Consider the following 13,099-nt stretch of genomic DNA (forward strand, 5'->3'; position numbering starts at 1 on the left):
CAGACAGGGGGGAGCTGCCTGACCCTCACTCCTGACTTCCCCCATGTCCCAGCTAGTGAATGGTGTGTGGGTGAAGGGGGGGGGAGGATGGTGAAGTCTGAGACAGCTCCCTCCCTGCATTACTAGTGAGAGGCTGGCTTCACAGACAGGGGGGAGCTGCCTGACCCTCACTCCTGACTTCCCCCATGTCCCAGCTAGTGAATGGTGTGTGGGTGAGGGGGGGGGAGGATGGTGAAGTCTGAGACAGCTCCCTCCCTGCATTACTAGTGAGAGGCTGGCTTCACAGACAGGGGGGAGCTGCCTGACCCTCACTCCTGACTTCCCCCATGTCCCAGCTAGTCAATGGTGTGTGGGTGAGGGGGGGGGGGAGGATGGTGAAGTCTGAGACAGCTCCCTCCCTGCATTACTAGTGAGAGGCTGGCTTCACAGACAGGGGGGGGCTGCCTGTCCCTCACTCCTGACTTCCCCCATGTCCCAGCTAGTGAATGGTGTGTGGGTGAGGGGGGGGGGGTGGATGGTGAAGTCTGAGACAGCTCCCTTCCTGCATTACTAGTGAGAGGCTGGCTTCACAGACAGGGGGGAGCTGCCTGACCCTCACTCCTGACTTCCCCCATGTCCCAGCTAGTGAATGGTGTGTGGGTGAGGGGGGGGGGGAGGATGGTGAAGTCTGAGACAGCTCCCTCCCTGCATTACTAGTGAGAGGCTGGCTTCGCAGACAGGGGGGAGCTGCCTGACCCTCACTCCTGACTTCCCCCATGTCCCAGCTAGTGAATGGTGTGTGGGTGAGGGGGGGGGAGGATGGTGAAGTCTGAGACAGCTCCCTCCCTGCATTACTAGTGAGAGGCTGGCTTCACAGACAGGGGGGAGCTGCCTGACCCTCACTCCTGACTTCCCCCATGTCCCAGCTAGTGAATGGTGTGTGGGTGAGGGGGGGGAGGATGGTGAAGTCTGAGACAGCTCCCTCCCTGCATTACTAGTGAGAGGCTGGCTTCACAGACAGGGGGGAGCTGCCTGTCCCTCACTCCTGACTTCCCCCATGTCCCAGCTAGTGAATGGTGTGTGGGTGAGGGGGGGGGGTGGATGGTGAAGTCTGAGACAGCTCCCTCCCTGCATTACTAGTGAGAGGCTGGCTTCACAGACAGGGGGGAGCTGCCTGACCCTCACTCCTGACTTCCCCCATGTCCCAGCTAGTGAATGGTGTGTGGGTGAGGGGGGGGTGGATGGTGAAGTCTGAGACAGCTCCCTCCCTGCATTACTAGTGAGAGGCTGGCTTCACAGACAGGGGGGAGCTGCCTGACCCTCACTCCTGACTTCCCCCATGTCCCAGCTAGTGAATGGTGTGTGGGTAGGGGGGGGGGGAGGATGGTGAAGTCTGAGACAGCTCCCTCCCTGCGTTACTAGTGAGAGGCTGGCTTCACAGACAGGGGGGAGCTGCCTGACCCTCACTCCTCCGGGGTATTGTGATCTTCCTGCACACAGTGCCCTATCCCTGATACCAGGGGTGTTGTGATCTTCCTGCATGCAGTGCCCTATCCCTATTAATACCAGGAGTGTTGTGATCTTCCTGCATGCAGTGCCCTATCCCTATTAATACCAGGAGTGTTGTGATCTTCCTGCATGCAGTGCCCTATCCCTGATATCGGGATGTGTGCAAGAAGATCACAACACCCCCGGTATCAGGAATAGGGCACTGTGTGCAGGAAGATCACAACACCCCCAGTATCAGGAATAGGGCACTGTGTGCAGGAAGATCACAACACCCCTGGTATTAGGGATAGGGCACTGTGTGCAGGAAGATCACAACACTCCTGGTATTAATAGGGATAGGGCACTGTGTGCAGGAAGATCACAATACCCCTGGTATCAGGGTTAGGGCACAAGTTCTAGTCACATTGACTGATCACATTACTTGTTTTGTCAAGCTACCAACTGTTTCCATTTCCCATCCCCCATATACTGTCAGTAGGAAACTTGGTAACATGAATAAATAAGAGGGCAGCCAATAGGAATACATATTCATTCCTAAACTGACCTTAACTGACCTGAAAAGTGTCAAATTGTATCATTTTCAGTTAGTGCGCACTAACTCCCAGTTAGTGCGCACTAACTCCCGTTAGTGCGCACTAATCGGAAAAAAACGATTTTTAACGATTTTTTAACTAAAAAATCGTGCCTAAGACGATTTTCTTGCCCTGCCACACGATTTCTATCGTTAAGACGATATGGAAAACGATTCACATCCCTACTGCCTTCAGCTGATTACGTGGACTTGGCCTCCTTTAGGATTCAGCCTACTTACAAGCCTGGACTTAATTTGTTCCTGTTCTCTAACCTGCTTCAGCCTGTCTGGGCTTCTGGATCAGGCCCTGTCTTGAACTCAGCTCCTTTGGACCCTGTGTCAATGCTGCTTCCTGGCTTCCTGTTCCAAACACCTTCCTTGGGATCAACCATACGGAGGCCTGCCTAAGACCAGCCGGCCCCGGTACCCAAGGGCTCAACCTGCGAGGAACGAGGGCTGGTATTGGCGAAGTTCCAGTCGGCCTCTGCTTCCCAGTCTGCTCCGCCTCCCAACAGTGGGGACCCATGGGGGCTTCCCTATGGGTAGCACCAACTCCACCTCTGTCGAAGGGTCCACCTCCGCAACAGGAGGCACTCCACTGTTTACACTTTTCCACTGAGAAAATTGACCATTTAATCCTCCTCTCTGTTTCCTGTCTTTTAACCAGTTTGTAATTCACGAAAGGACATTGCCTCCTATCCCATGACCTTTTATTTTTCTTAGAAGCCTCTCATGAGGGACTTCATCAAACGCCTTCTGAAAATCCAAATACACTATATCTACCGGTTCACTTTTATCCACATGTTTATTAACCCCTTCAAAAAAATGAAGCAGATTTGCTAGGCAAGACTTCCCTTGGGTAAATCCATGTTGACTGTGTATCATTAAACCATGTTTTTCTATATGCTCTACAATTTTGATCTTTAGAATAGTTTCCACTATTTTTCCCAGCACTGGTCTATAATTTCCCGGATCGCCCCTGGAGCCCTTTTTAAATATTGGGGTTACATTGGCCATCCTCCAGTCTTCAGGTACAATGGATGATTTTAATGATAGTTAAAAATTTGTAACCTAATAGATCTGAAATTTCATTTTTTACTTCCTTCAGTACCCTAGGATGCATAGCATCTGGTCCAGCTGATTTGCTACTCTTTAGTTTGTCGATCTGGCCTACTAGATCTTCCAGGTTCACAGTGATTTGGTTTATTTTATCTGACTCATCACCCTTGAAAACCATCTCCAGAACTGGTATCTCCCCAACATCCTTTGGGAAGCTTGCTGGGCAGAACAGATGGGCCAATTGGTCATTTTCTGCCATCATTTCTATGTTTCTATGTTTCTATTAGTAAACAGGGAAGAAAAGAATTAATTTAGTCTTTCTGCAATGGCCTTATCTTCCCTAAGTGCCCCTTTAACCCCTCGGACATCTATCGGCCCAATCAACTCCCTCACACATTTCTTGCTTCGGATATATTTTTTAAAGTTTTTATTATGAGTTTTTGCCTCTACGGCCAACTTCATTTTAAATTCTCTCTTCGCCTGTCTTATCAATGTTTTACACTTAACTTGATAATGCTTAACACTTAGCTAGACCAACTTACAGGAAAGATACTGGCTCAAAGAGTGTTCCTGTCCTGCGTTCCTGTTTCCAGTTCCTGAGTTTCAGTACCTGAATAAAAGAAAACACAATAACAAGGCATAGCTACAGTCTTAAAGTAAAAAATACTTATCTTTTTGCTACTGCCTGGCAGCAGAAACAGGGACACCTGCAAAAGGACAGTGAATACAAAGCATTGCATTCTTGAACCTACTCTTCATATTTTGAGTTAATACTTAACACCTTAAAGTACTTACAGAATACTTATCTGACAGTTATTCTTGAACAGTCATTCTTGATTGAAGGACGGTGAACATACTGCCATTTCAGGAATAGTTGCAACTTTAGTGCATATTAAAAAACATCTTGCATATAAAAGAAATTTTCAGCATTGTTATCAACATTGTTTATGGTTCTTTGCATTTTATTGCCTACCTGTAAGAGACGATATTGGGTAGGGTCCAGTCCCCTCACTTGCAACACCCAATTGGAGAGAGGGCTACTGGGAGTATCTTTTGCCAGCTCCATTGTAAGCCTCTGCCTTATATACCCTCGGCCCACATACAGACACCATAGTGGAAGAGACTTGCCCTGGCAGGGCAGTTTACTAATATGGACAGGTCTACCTACCTCTGCAGTAAGGCTTTTCTTCTGCTGTAGCAGCAGCACACGGTAATTCTAAGTGCCACTTTTTTCCCTTAAATTTCCATGTAAGTATTTTGTGTATGAGAAAGGGAAAAAGTCTGGTTTTTTTTAGACCCTTCACATTTGGAGCTTTTTCTACAAGATAAATCAAGTGTGATTTAAAATTTTCTACTGTCCTTGTAAGACATTCATTTGAGGTTGAGTCCAGATATATGCATTCCATGTTATTTACTTTGTATTTTGGGGTAATTTGGTTTCTTATCTCCTTGTCTCCTCCTTGCTGTTGCGCTGAAGGTGAACCCTTGGCCTGGTGCAGGATTGGTACGGCCCTCTGGTTGGACCCAGAGAGCACCTGCCTCCAGGAGGCGGAGCACACAAGGAGACAGAGGCTGGCTGGAGCTTCACCAATAACAGTCCGGGGTTTCCGCTGGTTGAGCCCTTGGGTACCCGGACTGCCTGGACTTAGATGGGCCTCCAGTGGTCTCCCGGAGAGGTATTGGAGAGGTGTGCCCACCACGAGCAAGGATGTGCAGTTGATGCAGAGTGGAGAAGCTAGACCTGAACCGGAAGCTCTGGAGACCTCGGAAAGGCAACACTTCAGAGAGGTCCTCCAAATGAGACAGGCAGCGCCTGCAGGTAGCTATATGGAAGCCGCGGTTATTATCCAAGTACGTTGGCCCGAAGGTCACAGGCGGCCAGAAGATAGTGACCAAGTGAAGCGCAAGGGTCAGAGCCAGAGTATCAGTCCAAGAGGGTCAGACAAAGCGAGGATCAATACCAGTATCAGTCCGTGCATAGTCGAGGCAAGCAAGGGTCGGTTCCAGGTGGCAGACAGTAGAATGGTCAGGCAGGCAGAGGTCAGTACCAAGACATCAGTCCGGATAGGTACTACCTGGGAATGACACAGGAACAAGGAGACACTGGGGCTGGAGACACTGGAACAGGAGGCACTTGCAATAGGAGACACTTGGAACAGAGGCAAACTAGCACACCAACGGTGTCGACCCGATTAGCAAGGCAAAGAGCAGTAGTCTGAGCCCTGCTTATATGGCTCAGGTGATGTCATCGGGGTGCGCTGCAGATGGGTTTCCCGCGCTTGGCCCTTTAAATGTCCGGGAGTTCCGCGTGTGCTCTAGGGGGCGGGGCTAATGCCGTGGAGGGCGCTGAGCCCTGACGCGAGGAGCGCTGCAAGAGGGAAGGCCCCGATTGGCCTGGAGATGCCCAGGGACACCACGGATGAGCAGCGGTGGCAGAGGCCGCAAGTGAGGAGCTGGTAGACGGGTATGCCAGGTGAGCAGGTCCAGCCGCGGCACAAACGCTGCCAGGAAGTGCAACACTTGCATATTATGGGCTTGACTTCTGTTGTTGGTATATGAGTTTATATTTTGGTCATTTCTTGTGATAAATTCTACTAATTGTATAAAGGTTTCTTGATTTATATATTTTGTGAATCTGGTGTGAAAATGAAAATAATAAATATATAAAAATCCACAATAAAACATAAAATATTTTTCTTTTTATCATAGGTTAGTAAATTCTATGGGGTAGATTTTCAAAGGGTTATGCACGTAGGTTACACGCGTAACCCCCGAAAACCTACCCCCAACCCCCCCCTGCGCACGCCAAGCCTATTTTGCATAGGCTCGGCAGCGCATGCAAGCCCCGGGACGCGCGTAAGTCCAGGGGTTTTCCTGGGGGGGCGTGTCACGGCGGCCCGTCATCCAGGGGCGTTCCTGGGGCATGGCCGAGGGTGTGGTTCCAGCCCGGGGGCGTTCTGGGGGCGAGGCCACAGCCTCTGGACCAGCCCCTGGTCCGGAACCTGGCGCACTGGCAGCCGGTCCACACGCGTGCAAGTTAAGCCTGCCTCGAGCAGGCGTAACTTTAGGAATAAAGGTAGGGGGTGTGTAGATAGAGCTGGGGGGTGGGTTAGGTAGGGGAAGGGAGGGGAAGGTGGGGGGAGGTGGAGGGAACGGGCAGAGCGTGCAGGGCTTGGTGCACGCAAGGTGCACAAATGTGCACCCCCTTGCACGCGCCGATCCCGGATTTTATAAGATACGCGCGGCTACGCGCGTATCTTATAAAATCCGGCATACTTTTGTTTGCGCCTGGTGCCGAACAAAAGTACGCGCTCGCGCTTTTTTATAAAATGTACCCCTATGAGAATGGTTAATTCGCTCCTTATTCACTATTTACATACTCATCTTATTCTACCATTTCAAGAGACACCAGATTTCTAGCAAAGGCTCCAAGTAGATCAAACTTTTAATTCTTAATACATTATATTAATGGGATCCTACGCAGTAAAAACACATGCAAAAAGGTTTTTAGCATGCAAGCTCTAACAAAAGTTAATGTGCACACAAAAATGTCACTTAGGGTGCAGTGTGCTAAATATTTTAGCACAAACATTAAAAAATATTAGAATAAAATTAGCATGTATGCTAATCCTTAAAAATGTGACTTCTGTGTGTATCATGACAAAAACAGCTGGTATGCACTAAACTGAGCATGCACAGTCCCCTTTCCATCATGATTCACCTCTTTTCTGCAAACCTATATATAAGTATGCCTGCTTCCCAATGGAGTTTTGGACAAAGGTTATTTTGTTTCTCAAGTTTGTGAGATTCCTGCCAATATAACATTAGAAACAGACCATTGTTATGAAAGAAAAGATTTGTTACCTGACACAAAGTCTTTTGGGAATAAAGTAAGTTTTTTGGAGGATAAAGTAGTATCTCAGGAGATGAAAGTTAAAGCAATTTCTGCACTGGTTGCAAATCTGGAGCAACTAAAGGGAGAGATTGATTTATTTAAATCTATGGTTGCCAAAGATAATTTGTCTATAGTCAGAAGGACTGAACATCTGCAGAACTGTACTCAGCAGAGGAACGTCCGAGTAATTATTTTGCCTTGTAGTGTCCCTATTTCTGGCATGGTATTATTTAAGAGATATCTGGTTTAATGCTTGCAATTTACTAGGGAGACTTTATTTCCTCTATCTAAGACAGTCTGCATAAAGAATAAACTCACTGCTCCCCAGCAAGTGCCCTCTGTGACACTGCAACAGGAGTGAAATCACTGGCTGAAGAGATTCAAAGTAAAAGCAATCCAATTGTTACATTTGTTCTCGAACCTAATAAGAATTAACTATGCACCTTTTCTTCCAAAATGTTTCCAAACTTTTAATGGGTTGTTGTGTTAGGATACTTTCTGATTTCAGATTTGCATTCAGAGTTGTATAGATGTAAACAGTGGCTTGATAAGATCACTAATTGGTTTGGCATACACAGATTGGAAGTAAACCTGCAGATGTCTGAGGTTATTTGGTTTAGGAGATGAAAGGGGCTCCACAGATGGCTGAGAATCACTATTCCTTATCAGATGTGGTGTGACAGTCTTGGGTATGAAACTGGAGAGCAATCTTTATGTATCAAATCAGATATCAACTCTGACAAAATCTACTCCGTATTTTCTTCAAGTGATTCATAGATTGAAACTCTTTTTGGGGAAGTCTGATCTTATAACTCCAGCACATGCTCTTGATTTATCTTGTACACATTATTGTAATGTTTTATATATAGGACGCCCTGAGATTACTACACCTGGTACTTACCAATGCAGACAGTATTTCTGACGTTGTAGTGGATGATCATCTGGGAGCCAGTGACCGCCAGATGAGGTGGTTCAATATTAGGACGCAGGAGATGAAGGTTCATTCTAAGGCGAGGGTCCTAGACTTCAGGAAAGCTAACTCTCTCAAAATGGGAGAGTACCTCAAGGAGTCGTTAGCTGGATGGAAAAATCTAGGGAAAGTAGGACAGTGGGCAAAACTAAAAGGAGATATTATAAGGGCAACTAATCTTTTTGTTAGGAAAGTAAATAAAGGGAAGAGGAAAAAGAGACCTCTATGGTTTTATAAAGAAGTAGCTGAAAAGGTAAGGGAGAAAAAGTTAGCATTCATAAACTACAGGAGATCACAGAAAGAGAAAGACAGGTGACAATAGCTGGAAAAATTAAGAGAAGAGAAAGTGGTTAGGAAAGCAAAAATTCAAATAGAAGAAAAAATAGCAAATGTGATAAAATGGGGGAACAAGACATTTTTAGATATGTTAGTGATAGAAGGAATTGCAAAAGTGGCATTGTGAGACTCAAAGGTAAAAGGGAGGAATATGTAGAGGCTGATGAGGAAAAAGTAAAATTGCTTAACAAATATTTCTGTTCAGTGTTAGCTGTGGAAGGGCCTAGAGCAGGACTACATAAAATAAGCAAATAAGATTGGAAGTGAGGTAAACCTCAATCGATTTTCAGAAGTGTGTTCATGAGGAGCTACTATAACAAACTAGATAAGGCAATGGGACCGGATGGGAACTTAGAGATGGCCTGATAGCTCCGCTGGCTGACCTTTTCAATGCTTCTTTAGAGTCTGGATAGTTCCAGAGGACTGGAAAAGGATGGATGTAGTTCCTATTCATAAAAGTAGAAGGAAGGAAGAGACTGGGAACAACATCCCAATTAGTCTGACCTCTGTGCAATTTTTGGAATCCAATGGATTGCAAGATCTGAAGCAGCATGGTTTTACCAGAGATAAATCTTATGAGATGAACCTGATCAATTTCTTTGATTGTGTGTCCAGAGAGTAGGATCAAGGGAAAGTGCTGGACATAGTGTACTTGGATTTCAGAAAGGCCTTTGAAATGGTTCTGGTATGCACCCTTAGAGTAACTGACTGGGTTAGAAACTGGCTAAGTGGGAGGCAACAAAGAATAGTAGAAAATGGAGTTTTCTCTGAGGAAGGGGTTGTTACTAGCGGTGCGCCTCAGGGATCAGTCCTTGGATCAGTTCTTTTCAACATTTTTGTGATCAACATAATGGGAGGGTTGTCTGGAAAGGTTTGGCTTTTTGCCAATAATACCAAAATCTGTAACAGAATGGACAGCCAGGAAGGAGTGGAAAACATGAGGAGGGATCTAATGAAGTTCAAGGAATTGTCTAAGGTCTGGCAGCTAAGATTTAATGCTAAAAAATCTCGAGTAATGCATTTAGGATGTAAAACTCCAAGGAGAACGTACAGTATTGGAGGTGAAATTCATCTAAGCACAAAGGGGTAATTGTATCTGATGATCTTAATATGGCCAAACAGGTGATAAAGTGACGGTAAAATCCAGAAAGATGTTTGGCTGCATAGAGAGAGGAATGGTCAGCAAGGAAAAGGGAGGTGATGTTGCCCCTGTATACTGTAGGTCCCTAGTGAGACCTCACTTGGAATACTGTGTACAATTCTGGAGACCCCACCTTCAAAAGGATATAAACAGGATGAAGTCGGTCCAGAGGGTGGCTACTAAAATGGTCAGTGGTCTTTATTCTAAAGCATATGGGGATAGACTTAAAGACATGTATACCCTAGAGGAAAGGCGAGATATGATAGAGATATTCAAATATTTTTCTTTTTAACCATTGTTTTGCTTTTTACCCCAAGTCCCTTGTCCGGTACATTTTTTCTTATTAGATTGTAAACTCTATTGAGTAGGGATTGTCTTTTTGTATGGTTGTACAGTGCTGCGTATGTCGTGTAGTGCTATAGAAATATGAAGTAGTAGTAGTAAATATCTCAAAGGTTTCCATGCACAGAAGGTGAATCTTTTGCAATGGAAAGGAAGCTCAAGAATGAGGGGACATGAGATGATGTTAAAAAAGGGAAGACTCAGAAGTAATTTTAGGAAATATTTCTTTACAGAGAGGGTGGTAGATGTGTGGAACAACCTACCAGTGGAAGTTGTGTAGACAAAAACAAAATCTGAATTCAAGAACACATGGGATAAATACAGGGGATCTCTAAGAAAGTGATGAGAATTATAAATCTAAATTAATTGGATGGATAGCCAAACTGGATAGGCCATAAGTCTCTTTCTGCCATCATGCTTCTCTGTTTCTATGATTCCTGTTATTACAAGATATGGCAATTAAGGTGATATTTGGTATTCCCAAATGTGAATATATTACCTAATTATTACAGCAATTACACTGGTTATCATTGTGATATAGAATTAAATTTAAGATTGTCTGCCTCATTATAGAATACTTTACAGGGATTTACTTTTATATTTGGCTGATACTTTTGTTTTTCTTAGACCAGATTAGAACGCCGCAATTTTCTCAACAATTATTGAGACTTCCATCTGCTTGTGAAATAAGACTTAAAAGTACTAGACAGACCACTTTTAAGTATCAAACACTCCTATTGTGATACTAGAGCTAGTGTTACATTGTCTCTGGCTTTTATTTTGTGTTATGTATGTTACTGTATGTATAATGTGTGTTTTTCTGAATTTGTCGCCATTAGTAATTATTTATGTTGTACACCTCTATGCATATAAAGGAACCCTTCAAGTCCCACCTACTAAATCCACCCGTCTTAAATCCACCAAAGAACGTTCCTTCTCCACAGCAGGCCCTGACCTCTGGAACAGACTACCGACTGACCTAAGACTTGAACCCTGCCTTCATACCTTTCGAAGAAAACTTAAGATGTGGCTTTTCCTCCAAGCCTTCCCCTAAGTCAAAATATCACGTCGGACTCAGCACGTCGGACTCAGCCCAAGGAATGGGATGTTTACTAATCTCTTAACCCGTCTCATATTATTTATATGTTGTTATTCTGATCTGCCTACTTCCTGGCTACTATAGCCCCCAAGTTCTTTGCCCCTGTTATATGTAACTTTGCTTGCTTTGGCCTTCTTGTTTGGTTACACTTGTTAATCCCCTAAGTTCCATGTAAACCGGCCTGATGTGAATTTCATTCGTGAAGTCCGGTATAGAAATATATATTAAATAAATAAATAAATTTTATAGAAAAAACAGTATATTAAAAATCTTATGTCAAAAAGACACAGAGTAAGAGAGAGCACATCCTAGCTAGACTTTTTGAAATTAAGTTAGGTGCCAATTCCCCCCCCCCCCCCCCCCAAATCCTCAGTTAAATGTTAGGTTTCTTACAAGAATGTAAATTATGTAATTCTCTCACAGAGCAAATAAAATGTGAGAGATGTGTGATGCCTGACTTATTCTCTGAGCACCAGTCTCTCTCTGGGTTCAAAATCAAAACTGGGAAAGCAGATGTTGTAGTGGATCTGGCTCAGAGTCTAGGGCTGTATGCTCTGTCCTGGACGGGGAAAAGATCCACCAACATCCTCTTTTCCCTCTTTGATCCCCTCTGACTGATACACAGCTGCTTTCATGTACCCTAGTTGTCTCTTACAAACTCATAACTTGAGATTAAAGAAAACTCAGTCCAGATGGATCTTCAAGCAGCCAACACTTTAACTGGGAATTCTGTGTTTCCAGCAGTCAGGGAGTACAAAAATATTAAAGAGTGCCGATTTAATCAGGGTTCACAAGGTTTCACAGCAAGGTTATAGCAAAAATAGCAACAGCAAAACAACATTATTTTCTTCCTCCAAATCTGTACTACAAGTGCTTTATAGAAAAATGACCAAAACAACTCATCGCTCCACTTTAACAAATAAACTGCTCACATTCCCCTTGGTTATCTCTTCAAATATAGTCTCATCAGTACATCTCTCTTAACTGCCACATAACATTTTTCTCTCAATTAAGGTAGCAACAACATCCTCCCATCTCTGGAACACTCCTTAGGGCATTGGGATGGGATCCTTGGTTTCCCAAACTTCAAACCCACTGGACAACCACACTCATACCCTCCATGGGTATAAGAAAGTTTAAATAAATAAAGAGCATCTGGACCTCAAAAGAAAAGGTGAAATAGAAAAGGTTGCCAGGAAAGAAAAAACAAACCAAAAGCACGCACTCAGATGCCTGCCAAGAACGACAAAAAACTGGCATCAGAAGGTGCCTCAGCCAGCCCTGATGTGTCCATCCCATTGATGCCAGAGAAGGAAATCTGCTCACCCTGAGTCAGAAGGACACTGGCATCTGACTATCCCCTCCTCTTTGAGCACTCTGTAGTATTGGGGCAGCCACTACAAGATGATAGCTCTATATGCTGAAACCCCAGAAAGCCTGCAGTGGTCTTTGGACAGACTTACCTAAGGAATGACAGCTGTGGCCATCGCCATATGCCAGCAAAGCAAGTTCAGACATATGACACCTCCTTCTTTGGTGACTATTCCATCCATGTCATGCAGCAGTGGCCAGCTAAAAGGGCCACTGATCAAAAGTGGAGTGGCTGGGGAGAGGCATACAGCTTGGGGTGGAAAGAGGTTGCCTTGTGAGCATCTGTCCTAGTTCTTTTCTTGCAGACTGTACCATCTGATTCCATGCAGGTCACAGAACTAATGCAGTGGAATATCTCTGCACTGTGCAGTGTACAGAAATGTTTGAAAAACAGAGAGCATCGTTGAACAAAAATAATTTTTTGGTTAAATACAAGTAGAAGTTTTTTGGAAATATTTACGTGTATGTTGTATTCTTTCCTTTCTGGCCTTCTCTCTCTCTCGCTCCTTCTCCTCTGTCTCTCTCCATCCAAGTCAACACTTCCTACAACATCTCCTGCTCTAATAACCCCATCTCCTCTATCAGTAACCCACGTTAGCTGAGCTGTTAAAATACTGTAAAAAGTTAATACATACTTCAAAATGGGTGTTAAATTTTAGACCTTGGTGAATATGTACTAAATAGTGCATGAAAGAAAGCATACCATGCTATTTAGTACTTGCCTACTAAATTCTGATTTGCATATGACATTCTTTCATTTAAGTGTACATATGTGCTAATTTTAGTACATTTACACTAACATCTTCTGAGACCAGAACAGACTAGAG

The sequence above is a fragment of the Rhinatrema bivittatum genome, chromosome 3, assembly GCF_901001135.1.
Source record: "Rhinatrema bivittatum chromosome 3, aRhiBiv1.1, whole genome shotgun sequence".
NCBI lineage: Eukaryota > Metazoa > Chordata > Amphibia > Gymnophiona > Rhinatrematidae > Rhinatrema > Rhinatrema bivittatum.